The sequence below is a fragment of the Athene noctua genome, chromosome 2, assembly GCF_965140245.1.
Source record: "Athene noctua chromosome 2, bAthNoc1.hap1.1, whole genome shotgun sequence".
Taxonomy (NCBI): Eukaryota; Metazoa; Chordata; class Aves; order Strigiformes; family Strigidae; genus Athene; species Athene noctua.
Genome location: NC_134038.1, coordinates 137,808,714 through 137,830,094, shown reverse-complemented (window position 1 = coordinate 137,830,094; position 21,381 = coordinate 137,808,714). Strand labels below are relative to the sequence as shown.

General features: G+C 38.2%; 1 pseudogene; it reads right to left on the bottom strand.

The window, feature by feature from the left end:
* LOC141956698 (dynein axonemal heavy chain 11-like) overlaps positions 1–21,381 on the bottom strand; it is a 123,582-nt pseudogene that overhangs the window by 15,787 nt on the left and 86,414 nt on the right.

The window sequence follows — 21,381 nt, the reverse complement described above, 5'->3', positions numbered from 1 at the left end:
ACATCCAGCAACACCCTTGTGCCCCACAGTCTCATGTCCTCCTTCTCCTACTCCTTCTTTCCACCCACCAAGCAGACCCGCAGAACCTCATGCAGGGAAAGAGTGAAAGGCAAAACAACAGTAGTGTGTAATCCTTCCTCATGAATTGTTTTCTTTATCCGTTACTACAGGAATTCATACACAGGGTACTGAGCCATTGCCTGAACATCTGGGTACATAAATCCACTCTGTGGGAGAACGGACATGGTCAAATCAAATTTAATGCCGAGCAAAGTTCCTGAGTACCATGGAAAGAAAGACTTCAGAGCATGGACAGGTTTTTTCATAAGACTGCACCTCTGGGTAAAGCCGGTGTGATAAATGCACTTCTTCCTACCTTTGTAAGCATACCTATGCATGTCTGTACTGAATAACACAGATGTACACATTATTGTCATGCCTTTCCTCCTGCCCAACATTGATGGGAAACACAGAGGCAGTGTAGGGCACAGAGGACTGGCACCCTGCAGTGGACAGTTGAGTTTGGAAGCACAAATATCCCAAAGATCTGGTCTCCTACAAAGCCATCATCAGTGTTACCACTTCTTCCCACAGGGGAAGGACTAATTAAAACAAATGAATGCAAAAAAAAGGACATCTTGCTTTTACCTGGTGAAAACTGTAGAGAGCAGTACATAAATTATCCATCATCCCTGTAGGAGGTTCACTGGTAATTTTAATCGAGTATTCTAGTATTTCTTGAGGAATGATGCGCTCTTCTGGGGTTGGAGCTGCTTCAGCACTAATAAAGACATAGAAATCCAGGTGACTTTCTTCACTGTACTGCTCAAGGAGTTTTTCTAAGGTTCCTAGCCACTTGGCTACTAGATGAATATTCTGTTGAAAAACAGCCAATATGGTTATTGTGAGAAAATACATTTTTTTTTTTTATCCTTGAGCCATTTTTATTGTGGCTTTATAATGGAAAATAGTAAAGTCACTTAATTCAAAGCATCATTTTATTATTAAATAAATTAATAATTCAAAGAACAAACTTGATGATTCTTAGCTACTGCAATTTCTTGGTATGTATTGAAATAGCAGAGGTTTCACTATTAGCCTCTAAAGATTCAGGCCTTGATTCTGAAGCTAACAAAAATACAAACTCAGAGTGAAATGATCTGGAAGCGTGGGTGTAACACTCCACTTTTTTTGTTACAGTACTCAAATTGCAGCTCAGCTCAGCCATGCAGCTTCTCTCTGGGTCTTCACTGCTGTGCCAGAACCTGCTGATTGCGCTGGCTTCCATCTCTGTGCAGAGCAAGAGGAATTACAACTCCACACACCAGCCAAGGAATAGGACATGTCAGTCACACACTGGCTGGAGCATCACTTTATCATGAGACCTGCTGAGGGGATATTCCCAAATTGTCCCTTGACATGTGGAAAAAGGAACAGAAATGGACAGAGAGGGAGACCTTCATATGACATTACATGGTAGCAGCCTGGTGGCACCTGCATTTTCATATAGGCTACACCCACCCACTGCAAAGTGGGAGTGATTCAAGCTTTAACATAGTAACAACCATTCAATATATCAGTAGTCTGAGTTTGAGAAATTAATGGAGTGACAGAAAAGTTACTAAAAAATTTAAAGTCAGTCTTTCTTCTGCCAGTTTACTAACCGCTGTGCCAACTGCTTTTGCTAGATCTGAAGCCAAAGCAATTTAAAAATATTTGCCAGGTTAGTCAGAATAACAGGTTGTTGGGTTTTTGGTTTTTTTTTTTTTTGATATCTACTTATACACCCCCTAGCCTCCAACAAATGCACCATCTTTTTGCTCTAGGATTTGTTTTAAACATAAACCCAGAAGACTGAAGCTTGAGAAACACTGAGCACATCCAAATCCCACTAGCTCTAGCTAGCTTTACACCACTTGGGAGTTGGTCCAACATCTTTATGTAGTCTCCTTTTGGACTTTCCCCAATCTTTCACTACCAAAAATCTTCACAGCAAAATCATCACCTCCCTCCTCTCTTAGAAGCCAGGCTGGAAAATGGAGCAGGTCTCTAACACCAGAAGCCTCTTAGATGTTCCCCATCTATCCCTGTGGCTTCAGACACACAACGGTGATGATTTAGGGCCTCTGCCATCTCCCATTTTCTCGCCCTGTCCCCAGAACAGCTGAGAACTCTGAATTCCCCTGAAAGCAAACTCTGCTCTTTTCTTCACAACAACTCTATACTCACTAGCAGAAAAGCAGGGTTATTTTCAGACTAGCATGACTAACTTACTCGTGTGAAATCTGGTTATTCTTCCAGTTTCACTGTCAACGAAGGGGTCAGTTTGTGTGTGTTTGCACAGCACCTAGTACACCAAGGTCCCTCACTAATTTCACGGTGATTTTATTTCAGGTGGCAGACAACACTGAGTCTAGCTGACCTCTTTATTTGCTGCGGGAAACCTGGTTGATAGCCAAACATTGCTGAGGCGAAAAGCAGGGAATCACCCCGCCCCCATGATGTCCTTAATATCAAGGCCTGGAACATGCATTTCTTGTCTGGCTTCAGGGCAAGGGGGTTGTTACAAATATCCATTGGCTATTTAACATAAAACAGTGGGAGGGAAGCACCTTTTTTCAGTAGCATTAACAATTGTAGTGCTCCTGTCCACTCCATTATTGTGCTGGGAACTGCAGCTCGCCAGGGGATTGAACAGAGCTTTTTGTCCACCGCAGAGCAGGTTCTCGGTCCATACAATGCTGGCCAAAGCTGCGGCTGCTATCTCAGAAGAGCAGCACTCCAGGGCTAATTACACAGCTTCCCAAGGGGTAGTCAGACCCATTTCATTAAAGTCTCCATTATGGCCCACTGAACGGAACAGGAGCTCTTAATTACATGGGGGAAGCGTATGCCTGAGGGCAGTCCTACCTACCACCAGAGGCTTTCTGGTTTCTCTCTCCTGTTACTCCTGGGAGGGTGAGGACAGTGTTCAGCAAAGCATGACACAGACTCTATTAATGTATTATTTATCCTGTTACAATCAGAAGCAAAAGCAAAAAGGAACAAGATTAACAGCTGTTTAAAATTTTGCTGTAATCCAATGTGCATTTTCTTTGTTTTCTGGGAATATCCCTTCAACTGAGGAGACAGAACCCATCAGAGAGGCTCTTTGATACTCACTTAGAAAAGAACCCAATGGCCACGTCTGCCAGTCTTCTCGAGTGCCACCTCTGCAACCATCTCCTGCCCTTGTTCTCCTCTCCTACAGAGATCTTCCAGAGTCTATAGAGAACCCAAGCGTTTTGCCTGTAAAAGAAATAATTGGGGAAGCATGAGTGACAGAGGGGGAGGAGACAGGAAAATTAGCAGAGCAGAAAGGAAAAAGAATGATAATGCCCCCATTAATTTCACTATCACTTGTGCAATGCATATTACTTCTTCTGAAGCACTTCACTAAACCCTTACAATTTCAACAGCCAAAATTGCGAGCTCTCAACAGTGGCCTTATTGCTGGTATTAGAAAAAGCCTGCAGAAATCTGTTCTCTTGGTTTTAAGATAATGAACCTTTTGACATTTTGATAGATGCTCGGCATTGTTACTGAGCTTTAGAAACTCTTACAGGGGGTACAGAGCAATTCCCTTATGAAAAAGGGAGCAACATGTGGTAGATATCGCATCAGTTTTTTAACTGATTGGTTCAGTGGGTAAATGCACAAGCCTCTCACCTTGTGAGGTCTGAGTTTAAATTGAGCACCGTGAGGTCACAGCTGTATTAACCTGGTATTCTCACTATTGTCTGTGGGGAATAGTAATCCTAAGTATAAAGCCACAGAGTCCTATACAATTGAATATAGTTTGTATAATGACCATTATTTAGTCACAGGGGGCACAAGATTACATGAGCATGGAGAAAATTGCCCTCTGGCCCTCATCTAGTCAAAAGGTAGAAAACAGTACAAAAGAAACCTGCATTATGCCAAGCAGAGGAATGCTCAGTCTAAAAATTTCTTCATACTGTACTGCTTATGGCCTTACACTTTTCATCCACCCCATTTACCATTAATATGGTGGGGGTGGAAGAAACTTTAGAACTTGAATCTTCCGCTGAAAATAAACTGTGCCCAACTTTCCTATAGTAATGCATACTCCATCGTAGTGACAGAAGGCTTTGTTCTGTTTAGTAAAAATACACCCACACATGTATGTGTGTATGGGCACATACACACAAGCGTTTAATCATATATCAATTTATCTACATTTCTAGCCCTGCATACTCTATTTCACTTTTTCTTTCTTTAATGGGAGGACAGTTGAGTGATCCTTGCACCAGAAACAAATAAGAGTCTTATCTAGAGTCTCAATATCTTCAAGTGGCTCTACTCCTGGAGACAGAATGAAAAACACAGGAGTGGCTGGACTGTTCTCTTCATAGGATTTTATAAAGTCCATCCTTGTGTTTTCCATGTAACTTGAGTCAAGCTCTTCTTCAACAAAGTTTCTATAGATATGAAAAAACAGGCACTAAACACCAAAAACTTTCCCTGACACAGGCCTCAAGCCTGCACCATTCTCAGACTTGACTGGCTGACAGCGATGGTCTAACAAGTCATCTCATCAAATAAGTTGTCAGGGAAGTGAACGGAAGACAAGAAGACAAGGCAGGTGGTGACACAAGCAGAAGACAATCATTCCCCTTTATCTGTGGGACAGGGGCCATGTAACAGAAAACAGCAGATTCTGAAGGCAAAGGACCTCCTCGATAACTGAATCCAAGAAGTCATTATATGTAGGCAATACTGTCATGTAAAGCCAGGGCAGCTGGGCAGAATAAACACCCAGGACACAAAAATTGTATTCTCAGAAGGCATGTAAAAGCTGTGATGGTGGGGTGTAGAGGATCAGGTCTATGAGACCATCACTTGGGATCAAAAGATTAAAACAGTACAACTGGAAAAACAGCTGGGAGAAGATGGGTAAGTATCCACAACTGAATCTTTCTTGGTATAGCAGAATTTTAGAGAAGGAAGACTTGAAAAAGTGTCATGCCATGGGGTCAGCTAACATCCCTAATACCAGAATGAGAACTAACACTGGAGAAATACAGTTCTAGCTATTAACAGCATAGCTTACTGTCTTTCCATTTATTAATGAGCACTCTTGTCAGGGTATCTATACGCTATCTAAAAGAAATCACAAGTGTAGCTCTCCAAAGGTGACGGTGACTCGTGTCTCACCATACTACCTCTTCATAAACTCCTTACCAGAAGAACAGCCTGGGAAGGACCTCAGTCATTGATTTCAAATTCTGGTTGATCCCCCAGTTTTATAAGTTATTTGCTTACCTCTTAAGATCTGCATTTTCTCTGTGCTGACCCATACAAGCCACCCTCACACTCACTTGTCCCAAAAGGCATACCCTCAGGTTTCATACCTAAGAATGTATGTCATTCTGTCTGGATGGAGCACCCTCAGTGTGATCAGTTTCTGAAGAGACCTTTTGTTTGTCCATTTCTGGGGGAGGTTTTCCTTTTCTGGACATTCTGAGTCCACCCACTTCTTCCACCTCTTGGTGGATCTTTCAATATCTTTATCTAACCCTCTGAACACATCCATCACTGCCATAGCCTGGAAGCATGCCAAAGACATAGAGATGATGTACCTTCTGAGTGAAGACTGAAACAGGAGGACAAATACTGATACTTTAGGGGGTATGTAAAAAAAACATAATTTAAGCAATTAAAAGGGACTCAGGACTTACCTTAAAATACTAAATTACATATTTATATCTATATCTAGACACACACAAACATAATATTATTGATAAGAATTTACTTTGGTCAGTATTGGCATACTGTCTGATTAACATTAAACATCAAGATATGACAAACTAGAAATCCTGTATGGGACATTTACTATAGTAAGGAGTAGTATGAAGATCAAAATTGTACTTTTAGGGGACCGGACAAATTATGGCAAAACAATTTCCTCACAAAGCACAGTACGTGATGTCCAGGGAAAATATGCTCAAAAAGCAAAGACAACTCCTCTGTGTAAGCATCACTAGTCCTACTAAAAATCATGGTGGAATGTATAACTTCACCTGAAATTATCTAGTTGTAAAATGCCTCCATAAATAACTTCAAAACAGATTTAGAACTGAAAAACAATTTTCCTAACCTACCCTAATGGCACTCCATGACTGAGTAGTTAAGAAGTCAACAGGACTCTTGTAAGTGGGTTCAGCTCTGAATTGAAGAAGGAAATCCAATTCAAGTTCTATCTCTTTACTTCTTAGAAGAATCTTGGCAGCACACAATATTGAAAAAGGTCATCAGACATGCTTCAGAAACCACTTCTGCCTTAAAGTATTCACCGCATACTCATGTATTACTGAGTAGGGAGCTCAAAGTGGCAAGAATTCCTACAGCTGCATTTTCTGAAACTTTGTTACAAGAATTTACATCTTGTTTTAACACTATTTTAAAATATTTATTTGCCATCTATTGCAAATGGAATGGTATTCTTAGATATTAGTCATTAAAGGGTGTGATAAATTTTTTTAAAGCCATTCCTACACACACACAGAGCTGCACTTTACCTGTGAAAACAAGACATCATGAAAACCAAACACAACTTGACAGTCACATCTTTTCACAGAAAATACAACAACATTTAGATATATAATTTATATATAATGAATATTAGAGATACATATGATATATATAATAAATTTATGTACTGAAAGACAAACTCACTCAAATTTTAGGGTGAGCTAACCAACAGTAGTTATTTTCTTTAGCTTGTGGGAACATGAACAAACATAAAAATGTATGTCTTGCACACTGAAGTTAACCTTATATAAACTTGGCCACACATTATTTTATACTAATACTACCAAAAAAGGTACAGATTTCTGAATTCCATCTGATTTATCCTTAAGTATCCTTTTTATGTCTCAGAAGATAGAGAGAAGAACAAATAGTTCACAGCTGTTTCCATCACCATTCCAAACTCTCTTCAGACTGCAAGCTGTCACAAAGCTTTGGGAAATTTGTAAATCCTGAGTGGTTTTTGTTGCTGATTTTTGTTTGTGAACTGAATCAGTTCTGACACGTGAGCTGTATGTATACTGAAGAAAACTCCTCAGGTTCCACAAGGGTTTTTCTAATTATTTTATCACTTTAACCACATGTTCTGGGAAAAGAGACACCTCTGCCATGATACCATATATTCTCTCTCCTTTCTGATATAAATACATTTTTCTTCCTCCATTAAAAGCCCTCTCTCTTTCCATCTAAAAATGTATTTAATAAATCAGAAGTATATTGTACCCTTTGTTCTGGTTTCTGTCTTGTCTGTAATTGTGATTGAGCTTATTTTTCAGTTGTTGTATAGATTTCCATTCTTCAAGATCCATCACAGTACCACTGCTATAATAAACACAGAAGTTAAGCAACACAGTGCTAGAAACCTAGGTGATATGAATAAATCCATTTGCACCATGATGCAGAGAAATCATCACCAGTTTTCTTTCCCTGATTTTTCTTCTTTTTCTTCCAGATGTTTCTGTCTGCATTTATACACTCTGTAGAGTGATTTCTTTTTTCCTATCCCCCTTCAAATCAGATTCCTTAATTTATAATTTTTTACTTTCTTCCCAAATTGTTGGTTTCTAGTTTAATTCCTAACTCTGTTACTGACCAGCTCTGTGATACAACCTCTTTTGGAGCAAGCTCTTTAGGGCAAAACCTGCCACCCGGTACAACTGAGCCCTGATATTTTTCTAGGGCATATAGATATTAAAATTAAAAAGATAACAGCCTGAATGTGATATGGTTACATATTATTTACTGAATTCTTACTTTATATACCACATCAATTTCAACCCTAATTATCCAACCACAAGCAGCTCAGTCATGCTATTTATCCTCAGCGTAACTTCATGAAGTCATTGCAGCATTTTAAATGAAAAGAATTACATAAAAGCATCTTTGGAATTTCTGCAATTATTACTGATACTAAAGCAGCAGTCACACTGTGTGAGAAACTGCACAACCACAAGGTAACAAGGTAACTTGTTTGGGCAGAGACATTACCTTCTACTGAAGAAACAGCAAACCCAGTAAATATCAGCATCACCTATCTGAAAATTGTTCCTCACCTGAAGAGCTTTTTGGAGCAAGAAAATGAGCTTATCCTTTTCAAAAAGTTCTTGGCTTGTAAAAAGAAAGGTTGAATAAGTGTCAGCTTCTGTCAGGTTAGAGATACGACATTGAATATCCTCTGATTTTTCAGCTTGCTTAATTGCTTTGTGGAGGACTGCATTGAAGGCCTGAAAATAAGTATGATTATTTTTATTTATTTGAATTCTGTTTTTTGCTTTTCTATTCATAAGTTAATCAGTTTCTGACTGTAGGCTTCTCAGAAGAGCTGGCCTAAGCAGTCTAAAATTCAAGGCAATTCTGCCAAGAGGCTTTTGAGGAAACTTTCAGGAAACCAGTGGTGAGGACGACAAATGGCAATACTCTTCTGCTTCCTTATTTAACTCAGCAGGCAGAACGTCTCACTTAAGCAACCTGGTAATTTTGCAGTGGGTGATCTCCCTTCCTCATAGCATTAGATGATTTGGAGACTTACCATGGTGAATTGTTTATACAGAATCCCTCAAAACTCTTCCTACCTGACCCTATGGGATGGCTTAACATAAGGAAGGTAAACTTTGCGAGCACAGTCAGAAAACACTGTCAGAATGGAGACAGCCAACAGAGAGACCCGTGGTACAGACTACCAGGAGATCACATCGTCTTCTTTCTCTGACATACAGCCCTGCAAATGTAAACATCTGGTACAAGTAATAACTAACATATCACGCATCACTGCTGGAGGCAGAACTCTCTTCCTTGCATTTTGAAACCAAATCAGCAAGATAAATTTTTACTTTCAGTGAAAACTGGTAGATGTGTTTGATGCTGCCCAGACTGTAACTAACAAAGTAAAGAATGGATGCTCTTATGGTTGTCAGTCTGTAATGTTCTCTTGTCACATTAATCTGAGCTTCATTTTTTTTGGCTTCAGCTATCTACAGGATGACAGCTGTTTCATTTATTTTTTAATGCACCATGATTATCCAACACATTTACCAAAACATTCCTATCTGTACAAAAACTAATAACAATATACTCTAGAAAACTGACTTCATTTCAGACAGTAGCAAATATTTAAGGTAAGCAAGCTTCTTATCTTAGACAAACATTAGGGAATGGTTGTTCTCTGCAGCAATATGCTTGTTCACCCATGAAAACATGGCAATCATATATGAATACATTTGTTCACATTTCATGCTGATATCTATTTCTTTTATGAGTACTAAGTCAAGCACCTAAATAAAAAAAAAAAAAAAGTGTGACAACTATATACCATAGGTATGAAATTGTGAATATATGGGTGGACAGCCTTTGCTGGACAGACAGGAATTATTCCTAGCTCATAGAAATGTTTCACTAAAAATAATGAATAATACACATTTTACAGGTGACATTAAGCTGTTAAAACCAGTTCAATTGTTATTACCTTGTGCTGTACTTCTGCAGCAGTTGAGATTGTTGATTCACGTTTGTCTACAAGTTCACTGTCATCTAAGAAACTGCCTTGGGTGGCTGACAGGCTGAACAGCATGTCCTCTAGCTGCCTGAGCTCAGTCTTAAAACAGTTCCGCTGCTTGGCCAGGACTGACTTGCAGAGGGAATGAAAACACTGTATTTAAACAACCACAGCAAGAAATACTGTTTTATAGCATTTGTGAGCTATAATTTTTGTTTAATTACATCAGTTGTTTTAATTTAATTTCTGAAAAAGACAATTTATCTTCTGTCCCAGTATACTGGAACTAAGGCTCTGGGACACCCAAAGTGAAAAAGGTCATGGTCACCACAGACCAGAACTTTCTCTCTTTCCTAGCTCCTTTCTCCTCAGACTACACAAAATGACTGGGATCTTGCCAGAGATGGCAAGTGGTACTGTGTGGCAGCTGAGAAAACCAATAATAGTACAAGGCTGGAGAAACCCTCTTTGGCAGCACGCAGTGTGGGAAAGCATGGTCGTAGTCTGCACTGCTGGACTGACCTTCTGACAGCGAAACAGCTTGACTAGTCTTATGGGGAGCTCTCCATCAGAATTTGACACTCGCACCAAAAAGCCCTAGGTGATACAGGTGGTGTAAACATCAAGTCCCACACGGAACAATGTACAGATGCAGAGGAAAATGGCCAGCTGTTTTCAGATCATGTTCCCAAGTATATGACTTTTCAGATCATGTTCCTAAGTATATTCTTCAAGGGGTAATTAAACTCTCTGACCCAGTTTAGCCTTGCATGAAGCAGTAATACCTCAAAGAGGTGTAGCAAATCTTTGCGGATGAAGTTAGCAAATTACATGAGATAACTGGAAAGACACACTGGAGAAATAGGAAGCAGTATTATCAATTTCACACCCCTAAGTATATTTTCATTCTTAGCTCATAGATCACAGTCTGCTCAAAGTCCTTTCTATAACTAGCTATAAAAGTGTTTCTCTTCAGAAACATTGGTATTACTGCAGCAGTCACAGAACTGCATCTTTACAGGAATAAATTACGATTTATCAACAAAATATCCCAGGTCCTAACAAGTGCCATCATAACCTCTTATGGTCTGGCATGAAATTTTATTCACACTTATTGGCTCAAAATCACTGAAGCATAAAGCACTGCAGAGGACGTTAATCCTGCACTGTAAATTAAATGCAATGCACAGAGCAAACCAAGCAGTACAGAGAAGTGTGGGAATAAGATCACAATAAATTTAATTTCTAGCACAGCTTTAGGTCAAGCCCAGCCCTCTGGGAGCACGGATTTGAGCAAATCAGTAGAGGTACTTTCTACACTTTGCAGAATCTGACCCTTAAAATCCTTCTAAATATGAGTTACTAACAATTACTGTACAGCAGAATCAAACAGCTAGCCTTAAAATCTCAGAAGGGACAACAGACAGATCAAAAGATAGTCTTGTCTTCACTTTTTTTACATCCGGCCTTTCAGCACTAACAACCTCAGCCAGCAGCTGGTCTTCCAGCCCATCCCTGGTGACAGTGAAATTAATGAGGGTGGTCTGAACCTGCAGTTCTGGCTTGTAGTGAGGGTTAGCCAGTTTAGCATGAAGAATGAGACAGAAATTCTTGTTGAATTCTCATGCTTTGTCTTCAATCTTGATACATCTGGGAAGGAATAAAATGCATGAGAATGGGGATGTTACTGAATTAAAACCCCACCAATGTCTTAGATTGCAAAAGATGAGTATTGCATGATATTGGCAGCATAGGAAATGGATACAAACCAAACTTTAGGTGCCTGCCGCTTAAGAAAAAAAAAGAGGATGATTGAACACACCAAATTATATGAAGAATACACAGAGAATTTCTTAATTGGCATCGTTTCATTTGCATATACAGCAGGCACCAGTAGGTTATTCATTGCTGTACTGAAGAGTCTGGCTTAGGGGTAAATCTTCATTACCACAAACTTAGGAAAGTTTTCAAATAACCCTTAATGAAATAGTTGTTAGTTCTTACAATCATTTCCTTAAATATAGCTTATTTTTCCATCTTTTGAAATAGCTTAGCAGTAAATCCTAGAAAACTAAGCAGGTGCATATATTTATAACAAACTGATAGTGACCAGAGGAGAGAGAAGGGCTGGTGGCTGAAATAAAAAAGTTATTTTTGTTAAGGCAACCTACTAAATGTTTTGTTCAAAATCAATTATTTGCTGAGTGAGAGAATGAGTTATATTAGGTTCACGTTTTATTCACTGGATAAGATTCCTTATTCAAGAGATGTCATTTCCTGACCCCTTGTCTTCAACGAGAGGTGCCAGCCTGTCCCATACAGCAAATCTGCTACTGCTGAAGTACCATTTTGGAGCCCAGCAGTGAGTCAACACAAAAGTTCACCTTCCTGTTTTTATAGTATGGCACCAAACAAAAAATTGAAAGCCTGATTATAGGCTATAGTGCCTGCTGTGTGTCTGGTCTCGTGTGAGCAGGTGCCACAACTGTGTGTCATCTACTTGCACAGTGTGCCAGTCTTCATCCATCACCTGCCACACACAAGCACAATATTTTCTGTACAGCAATGGCTTTGAATGTTTTCTGCCAAGAAAGGAAATTCAAACATTAGTAACAAAATTCTGTTTAAAAAAAGTCAGTAGAACATTTATACAATGGAACATAGGTAGACCCCTTTCACGAAATTCAAATCGATATATGTTGTCAAATCAATCTTCAAAGTGATTGCAATAGTATAGATACTAAACACTTAAAATGCAACTCATGAAAGCCACATCAGAACATGAATAAAACAAGTATTTTCTGTACAAATTTTAACGTCACTTTCTTTCTCGGGTATCATAGGACACTCTCAGAGTCAGGGACATATATTTCAGCTCTTAGCATCCTTGCCTGCTTCTGACATCCCCTTAGCCAGAAGACACAGGCTAAATGAAATGGTGTACTGAAAGCACTTTTGCATTTCACCGAGGACCAGGAAGAAAAGACAGTCACTTATGATATACTGCAAGTGAATTCCTAAAAATAACCTAATATGTCTTGTGCTAGGAAACCCATGACTCTACGAAACTCAACATCGGACATGTATGTTGTGTACTACTGCCATGTAAACTATGAGATGAGTTTTCCTGGCTTATGCTTATATAGTAGTGAAATAATTTAGCCATATAGTCAGATTCTTCAGATAATACAGTCTTTCTCAGGTGGACATGAATTTATCTCCCAGCTCTGCAACATGGATTTCAATTCTCAAACTGTGATCTCTCCACAGCCTTCAAAACTGGCTACAGCTGGAGAGAACAAAACAGGAGAGCTTGACACAGAGAGAGCAATTTTGCTTCACTTTCAATACACACACACAGAGACAAGGGACAAGCAGAGAGCTGACAAAACATAACTATTTCAGTTTGCTTTGTCACTGGAAAAACATTTGCTAAGGGAGTCACACTGTATTTCAGAAGGTCTATGTGGCAACATCCTAAGCTTCAGAGTTCTGGATTCAAGTACTTACTTTATGGGTTCTCAATTCACACTAGCAGTAAATTACCAATTTCTGTGATTATCACCTATGAAAGGCAAAAACTACATAATGACTCAGTGGGTTTTATTACTGCAGCTGTTCTAGGTTTTCTGTTAATTACAGATCTGGGAAAAATAAATGTTTTGTTATTGCTCTCACACGGTTCAAGGAGTATAAGCAACAACGATAAACACAGAGGTGGGGAAACCCAGTAGAATTGCTTCATTTTTTTCTGTGAAAAGTATCTGTTTAGAGGTTAATTCTGGTTTCTGAAGAAATGTAGCAGATATAGACACTATTTATGGAAGTCCATGATAGAAGGCATATAAAAAAAATCATCGCTAAAGACATTACTAAAGACAAATTCTTCTTTTGGTAATTTTTTCTTCATAATCTCCTGTTCTACCAGCAGAGGCAGGTAAAACAGACTGAATTAATGCACCATTCTACCCAGGAATATACAGAGCATCTTTCATGTAAGTTCCAGCTCCCTGTTATTTAAGAACATACAAAGGAAATTAAGGATGGATCGTTCTCCACTAGTTTTTTTTCTGTTGAAATTTTCAAAGATCTTGAAATGAAGTTGATGAAGGGATTCAAAAGGGATTCACAAAGGACTTTAAAAATCCTGTATACACTTTGAGGAGGAACTGTTTTTTAGCAAAAACAAGTATAAAAACAAATACATTTCAGAAGCTAACATGAGCACTAAACTCTCTAGGAATAGTGCAACATCTGGTCTGATCTGTCAAAAATTTGAGCTATCGGCACAAAGATCTGCTTTTCCTTTGTGTACGTGCTGCCTAAGGAAATAATGCCTAGGTCTTTCAAATACAGGATCTCAGGAAGACAAAGAAAAATCCTTAGTATAGGAACATGACTTTGTATCAGGAAATAGCTCACTAGTTCATGCAAAAACTTTTCTTTGCGTATACTTTCATGCAACTCAAAATTAAAAAGAGTATCTTTCAGCGCAGATGTTCTCCAAAACATGCCATAAATCTAAATGGCACAAAGTAGGATAGCTTCCTGTAGCTAAATGTTTTGGATAAGCTCAGCAAGAATAGAAAGAAGTGATAAATTCTTGGACAGGAAAGGAAAGGGAAACAATATTTTTCAGTGTGGAGAAAGAGGGATAAACACATTTTATGAAGGAGCCTTCTTTCAGTTCCTGCTGCTTAAAATTAAAAGCTTCTGGAACTAACTTGCAAACTCCAAGTAGTGATGTAGAGAATGAAGTTGAATAAATCAGGTGAAAACAAGTGCTGAATGGAGCTGTTACTAGGCAATCTCAGTAGGCAAACTGTGCAAGTTGGTCAAACTAGTTCAGTGGGAAAAGCACTGCCTTAAAGTTGCACAGCTGGCAAGATGTTCAAGGCAAGGAAAGCTTCTCCCTGTGGAGAAACCGAGTGAATTGTCTTGCTGTTTCATGAATAATAGTCATGCCTCATAAGAATGGAAACTTGTTCATACAAGCTACATTTCCACATAAATCAAATTTCAAGACATCTTAAAGAATCTCGTAATAACCTAATCTTGCAACTGAGTGGACATGACTACCACTTTGTGAATGTGCAAAGGATTTGAGCAGGTGTAACAGCTCATGTGAATGCAAATAGGGGCCTTATGAACAATGAATTTATTCCTCTATCTTCTGTTCTATAAGACAAAATGACATTGATCTATTATAGTTAATGCTCATATCCAGTGATCTCCAAAACAGCGGTGCTGGGGAGACAGGATAGGAAACACACAGATAAAACTCAAATATTAAAGCCTATTCATACCATATCTATTCAGTGGCATCATTCCTCTTATAGCAGGTGAGGGCCAAAGCCCAATACCATATAGAATTGGCACCTGTTTACATTTATGACTTCATTTACCTGCTCTGGAAAATCTAAGTTCATGCATTTTGAATAATTTTTGCATATATTACTAATAAGTTTCACCCAAATTGTACTTACTTTTTTTCTTGTGCCTTTCATGCTAAACATAAATCTATATACTACAAAATAATTTTTTTAAAGTATCAGTTATTATCTTTGTTTTTTCTCCCTCTTCTTAAAGCAAATATCCTAAAATATTTTAATAAAAACCTAGCGTTTTAAAGCCATTTTGAACAAAAGGTCACAGTTTAAAGTATGTTAAGACCCAGTGAGCAAGTTTGCAGGTCCAAAATTAAAATTACAAAATATCTAAACTTGAACACCTAATACCTTTAGGCTTCTACATGTATACTAATATATATTTAAGCAAGAAGTCTGATTTTCAGAGATAACAAATACCTGTAGTTGTTCGTATAATCACCCACGTTTTGAGGACAATATAAATTTATACATATATTTGAAGTTCTCTGAAGCTGAGAATTTCTTTTGCAGGCTTCATTCAGAAACAATACCTGAAGCTGGTGTTACAGAATATCCAAGAGTCCAACACAAGAACAATCTTAGTAAACAAGGAAGGGGAGAGATACTTTTATGAAGCTGCTTCACAGATCAGCAAGTTCTCTAATACGCAGGCTAGTAAATTTGCTTTGGAAGGACTACAAGTTGATAAATCTCCCTTGCTATGCTTTCTGTCGATTGATATGATAAGATATATTTTACTTAAAATTAGGATTGTCTGAAGCTCAGTGGATTTAATTATTTGTAATTATCCAGTTGTTGTCAGTATGTGGCCATTTTATGACAGTGGTATCTAGAGTGTGGGTCAGGTTCAACTGTATATCTTTTCAAACACAGAATTAATGTACTATTGATGAAACCATTACTAGAACCAAATTAAAGTCTGGGCTGATGTATTGGTCCACAGGGTGCTGTCAGACATGAAAGGAGTAATTAGTATTCATTACTTCATACTCTGCAACATTCCAATTATTAATGAACTTCAACTGCTGGACTACACCATATCTATCACAAATACCTTTCTAGTCTTTCTTTATTAGGAAAAAAAATTTCAAAGTGCCTGACACAACTACTAAAATAAACAAATAACAGAAATTAATCCAGAATGAAGAAAACTCTGCTTATTTGGTAATAAAGGGGTATATATATTACCAGTGCCCCCCAAAGGAGAGCTGCCTCATCTTCAGTGAGCCACAGAATACTAGATCATGTAACACTGCTTAAAATATTCATCAGAAGAACCTATATTTGAATAGTTTCATATATTTGTGTTTGTGTGTACAGCTCTGTTGTGCTACATGGAAGTCTTTGCTAAGTAAATGCAAAACTATATCACTGTGAACCTTATCCTTTTTAATCCAACTTCTTTCTATTGTTTTATATCCCTGTGCAAATTCTGATCTCTCTTTTAGACCAATATAATTCTAATTATCAGTAGAGTTTCTTCACTACAGATTCTAAAAAGCAAGCTATATAGTCTTATTCTGCTGTACTTCAAATACCACTGTAGAAAAATCTAACAAAGAAGAATCATTTCAAGATCTCACAAAGCAGGGCAAGAGTGAGTGTAACTTCCAGGAGTTTCATGTAGCAAGATCTGAGCTGTTGGGTATTGCTTAGACTTACTGTGCAGGCACCAATGCATGAAATACGGGGGTAAGGAGGAAAAAAAGCTTGGGTAATCTGTCCAAAATTAGATACCATTTTTATTTAACCTTTCTGTCATAGTTTATCTTTTAATAATCTGAAACTGTGCAAGCACTATAAACACTCATTGAGTAATCTTTGAGACCCATTCAGAAAGGCTTCAGGGGTATCTCTGACTTTTTATCAAAATAAACATGATATTTTTCTACATGAAAAATCTAACTTATTGCTGTGTTGTTTGAAAACAGGAATAGAAGAGAGGAACACTTTCAGGCTTAAAAATAAATTCACATTTGAGCAGAGACAATAACATGGCATTTCAGCTAATCAGCTGTAATATTTTATGAGGTTTACTGAGTTTACCCTCATGCCATCACCAATCAACATTATTCTTTAGATCAACAGCTGCATTGAAAACTCCACAAACATGATGGAAGACATTACAGATTGAAATTCTCTTGCACCAAGTACAAGCTCCTTTATTTTTCCTATTATCATCCTGAAAACGTGTATCTAAAGATATGTTAATTGGATCTTAGGAAATATTTTTGACGATATTTTCTAAATTTGACAACAAATTTTCAAAATCCAGGGAAAAAGAGGGCATGGGAATGAAAGATTCACAGACATCCCCCACAAAAGGTCAGAACATAAGGTTACCCTCCCTCGTACCATCTACCACTCTTGCCACTCCATGTCAGAACAGGGAAAACATTAACTCAGCCTTGCATCACCCAATTCAAATTTCAGTCTCCCACTTGAATGCCCAGGTACACCTTTGGGGTGCAGCTCACACGGCTGTTGGAGCTGTAGCCCTTCCATTGGGAGAGAGAGGTCAGAAAAGCCTCTCTACTGGAGCAGCTGGAGCACTTGCATGAGAAATGGGGCAGGTGAGCTTTGGTGCTAGCAGCCTAGGTTTCTGGGTAAAACTGAAAAGAGTAACACAACCACTACATCTGCCTCAAAGGATTTGTGAACACTATCAGCTGGACTGGTTTGATGCACAGGACGTCGGCAGAAATACCGATGTAGAGTCCCTATCTCCAGCTTGCTTACATTTTCAGTGTGTTGTACCATAAGTTTTTCCTCATTAGCCCCTTTCCCTCCCCTCCCCTCCCCTCCCCTCCCCTCCCATAACAAACATGGCAACACACATCAAACTCACACACTCTGTTAGATTTCAAGTCCAATTTGTGAATTGAGAAGTTTGTTGTCTAATAAGATACAGATACTAACATTTTAATATCCACTTATAACCAGTTTTTAGCCATTGCATTTTAAAAAGAAATAAATAACTTCATGAAGGGTTATGAAGTAGTAAGCAAACTGTGGCAATCAAAACAATATAGATCCAGTTGTCATGGAAAAATTCTGATTACTCAAGTATACTTACTTTCCCTTTTTAACCGTACGTCTTCCAAGATGGGGATCAAGTACAGGATCAATAGACACACCCATGTTTTTGATTAGTACAGTCTCTCCACAAGTCAAAGCTCTTTCAATGGTCTTCAGAAAACTTAACATGAAAAATAAAAAAATAAACCCTCAAATATTAGATAAATTCTGGTTATAGAAATATTTATTTTATATAATGGAATAGCGAAAGTTTCTCTAAAAGAGCATAGTTTAACCATGCAAAACAGTTCACAAAGAATTTCTCAGTGGTTAAGAATTTGACAGTTTTGAGTTCAACACCTTTCTGCCTATGCTTTTGCTAGTCCTCGTATTAAACAAAAAAATGTATTGCTGGAGCTTTCCTTATAAGCAAATATGAGGATATAGCCCCACACTGAAGACACTGGAATTGACACAGAGAAGTTGGGGAAGCACATATATTTTTTTAGCTTTTGTTATTCTTTTGATTTTATGTTTTTGTGTTATAGCTTTTGGTATATATATCCTCATCTAAATGATAAACGCTTTCTTGAAGGGTCAGAATCTGAATGACTTGGGAAAACTCTGTTTCAAGTGAGGGAAAAGAGCTTATTCAGAGGAGCAGACAGCTTAAATAATTAACATTTATTTAAAAAATGAGGCTTTACTGTGCTGTGCAATTGTGTGTTATATCTGGAATTCAGTAAAATAAACTCAGATAGCTCTCTGAAATGGAACAGTCAAATCTTACCTAGATATCTCGCTAAATAAAAATAAACATGAGAAAAGACATGAGCAGATAATTACATGCAAGTGCTATCAACTTACATACAATTCAGCAATAGCAATAAGAATTAAAAACATGTTTGTTTACCAGTGAAGGACCTGATATTTGCTTTTGCTCTGAATGCTGTACACTGGATTGAATCTGTCTCTGCAAGGTGCACGTGCTGTGTTCTGTTGACTAAACTGTATAGTATAAGTAAGGTCATATCATCAGATTCTTCATCTTACCTATTGAAAAAGTGATTTGCCCCTCACAAGAAGAGCACCTGAAGTTCCACTTTATTTCCTCTTCAACACTTGAAAACAGCATAAAAAAGGTCCCCCTTCTCACATAATTTTAAATAGAAAATGATGCTATGGATAAATAAGAAGCAATGCTGTAATATTTCAAGTCTTCAAGTAAGTGCATTCCAACAAACACCAATCCCTTACAAAAATTAGGGGAACTTGAGGGCAGTAAATGTGAAAGCCATTTCTTCAGCATGCACATACCCTTTCTGTCCTAGATGTACGACTTTAAGGTCAGCTCCATATTTATTCTTTATCCATGTAATTCCCTGTTGCTGGGGATCTATCATCAGAGGCCAGCGCTCGCAGTTTGTTAGAATAGTGGCATTTTCTGTTGACATCCTATCACCGGGCAGTCCCTTGTTACTCCATGCTGCAATCGTAGCATCATCCGTCAATGTGGCAATTGGGTCCAGGACCTCCGTCACAGGAATAGGAACCTTTGAATAAGAGTGGAATATAATCATCCAGCAAGGTTACCGAGCAGCAAGACATGACTCAGTGTAATGCACAAGATAACTGGGCTGATATAAATTAAGGCTTTCTAGGCAGAAAAGTAAGGAGGATCCCTGTGGAGTTTCAGATGCAAAAGAATATACTAGGAAACATGATGGGAAGCAGTTTATTGTATTTATAACAGATTTTTAAAGAAAGTGTTTTCATTTAAGACACTTACTTCATAAAAAATATTTATAGCTCAATAAAGTTAAAAAACCACTACATATTATAAAGTTCAGCGTATACAGATTCTGATATTGCAAATTCAATGCTTATGTATGCTCTTGAGCAGGTATTTCTGGAAGATAAATCAGTATTTACCCACACAGAACTTCTAAAATCAGGATTCCCATAGTTCAGCTATTGTTAACAAGGTCAAAAGTCAAAGAATAGGACCATATATGTGGGCAGAGGCAGCCTTGGAGCTCCTTGGGGTTGTTTAGTCTGAAGAAGAGGAGGCTGAGGGGAGACCTCATTGCACTCTACAGCTACCTGAAAGGAGGTTGCAGGGAGCTGGGGATGAGTCTCTTTAACCGAGTAATAAGCGATAGGACAAGACGGAATATCCTCAAATTGCACCAGGGAAGGTTTAGTCTAGATATTAGGAAGCATTTCTTTCCAGAACGGGTTGTTAGGCGTTGGAATGGGCTGCCCAGGGAGGTGGTGGAGTCCCCATCCCTGGAGGTGTTTAAGAGTTGGGTTGACATAGCGCTGAGGGATATGGTGTAGTTTGGAACAGTCAGTGTTAGGTTAATGGCTGGACTGGATGATCTTTAGGGTCTTTTCCAACCTAGGTATTTCTGTGATTCCGTGTGGCACCAGCTGTGGCAACACTCTCGTGTGAGTGCCCACGATCTCCACATACACTCGAGCAGCCATCAGACAGCCACCCTTGCTGGATACTCTCTTGTCGCAGGCATTCACAAGGAGATGAAATCAAAAAGAAATGGAACATCTGAAATCAGTGCTTACCAAATGGGTATGGGTGGGAAGGGAAATGCCTAATGCAACACAAAGGAGAGAGTAAATAACAAAGTTATTTGGAAAAAATAAAGTGGCTAGTGGAAGCATAAAAGAAGATCTATACCAAATACCTGGAATTAAATTTTTCCTTACTGAGGCAAAAGGCAAACCACCACCAATTCCTTCATGATGTTATCCCAAGCCTAATCATTTGTAATTTCTGGATTGAATTCTCAACCCATAATTTAAAGAAAAGCACAGCTTCATCAGTATTTAGCCTGAACTATCTTCTACCCCATTCAGAATTGTTTTAAAAATTCTTCCATCAAAATTTTCCTCCTCCCTAGACATGTATAGTCCTTAGTGCTAACTTGTAGACTGGAGATTCTTTTAAAAGTACACACCGAAATAAAGAGGCATGTAAATGTGGTGTTATTTATAAAGAAATTCATTACATATATTTAAGTGAAGCCAATGTGCACAATTATTAGTATTAATAAGAATGGCACCATACCTCTACTGCAGTTTCTGTAGCTCAGTGTCATTGTTCCCATATTATTACAAAATACATACCACCTTAAAATTGTCTAACCCCTTAATTCTAATCATAGAGCCCAAAATAAACATAACTTCTGATGAACTAGCTCAAAATACAAGCACAAAAGGATCATCAGGCATACACTCCCCTCTACAAACATGCAATGCATTTATGTTCTGTGTATCACATTTATCTAAATACGCCAGAAGACTGAAAATATGATTTGTTTTATCTCTGGACTGTAAGGCAAGCAATAGAATAATTCCCATAAGCTGAAA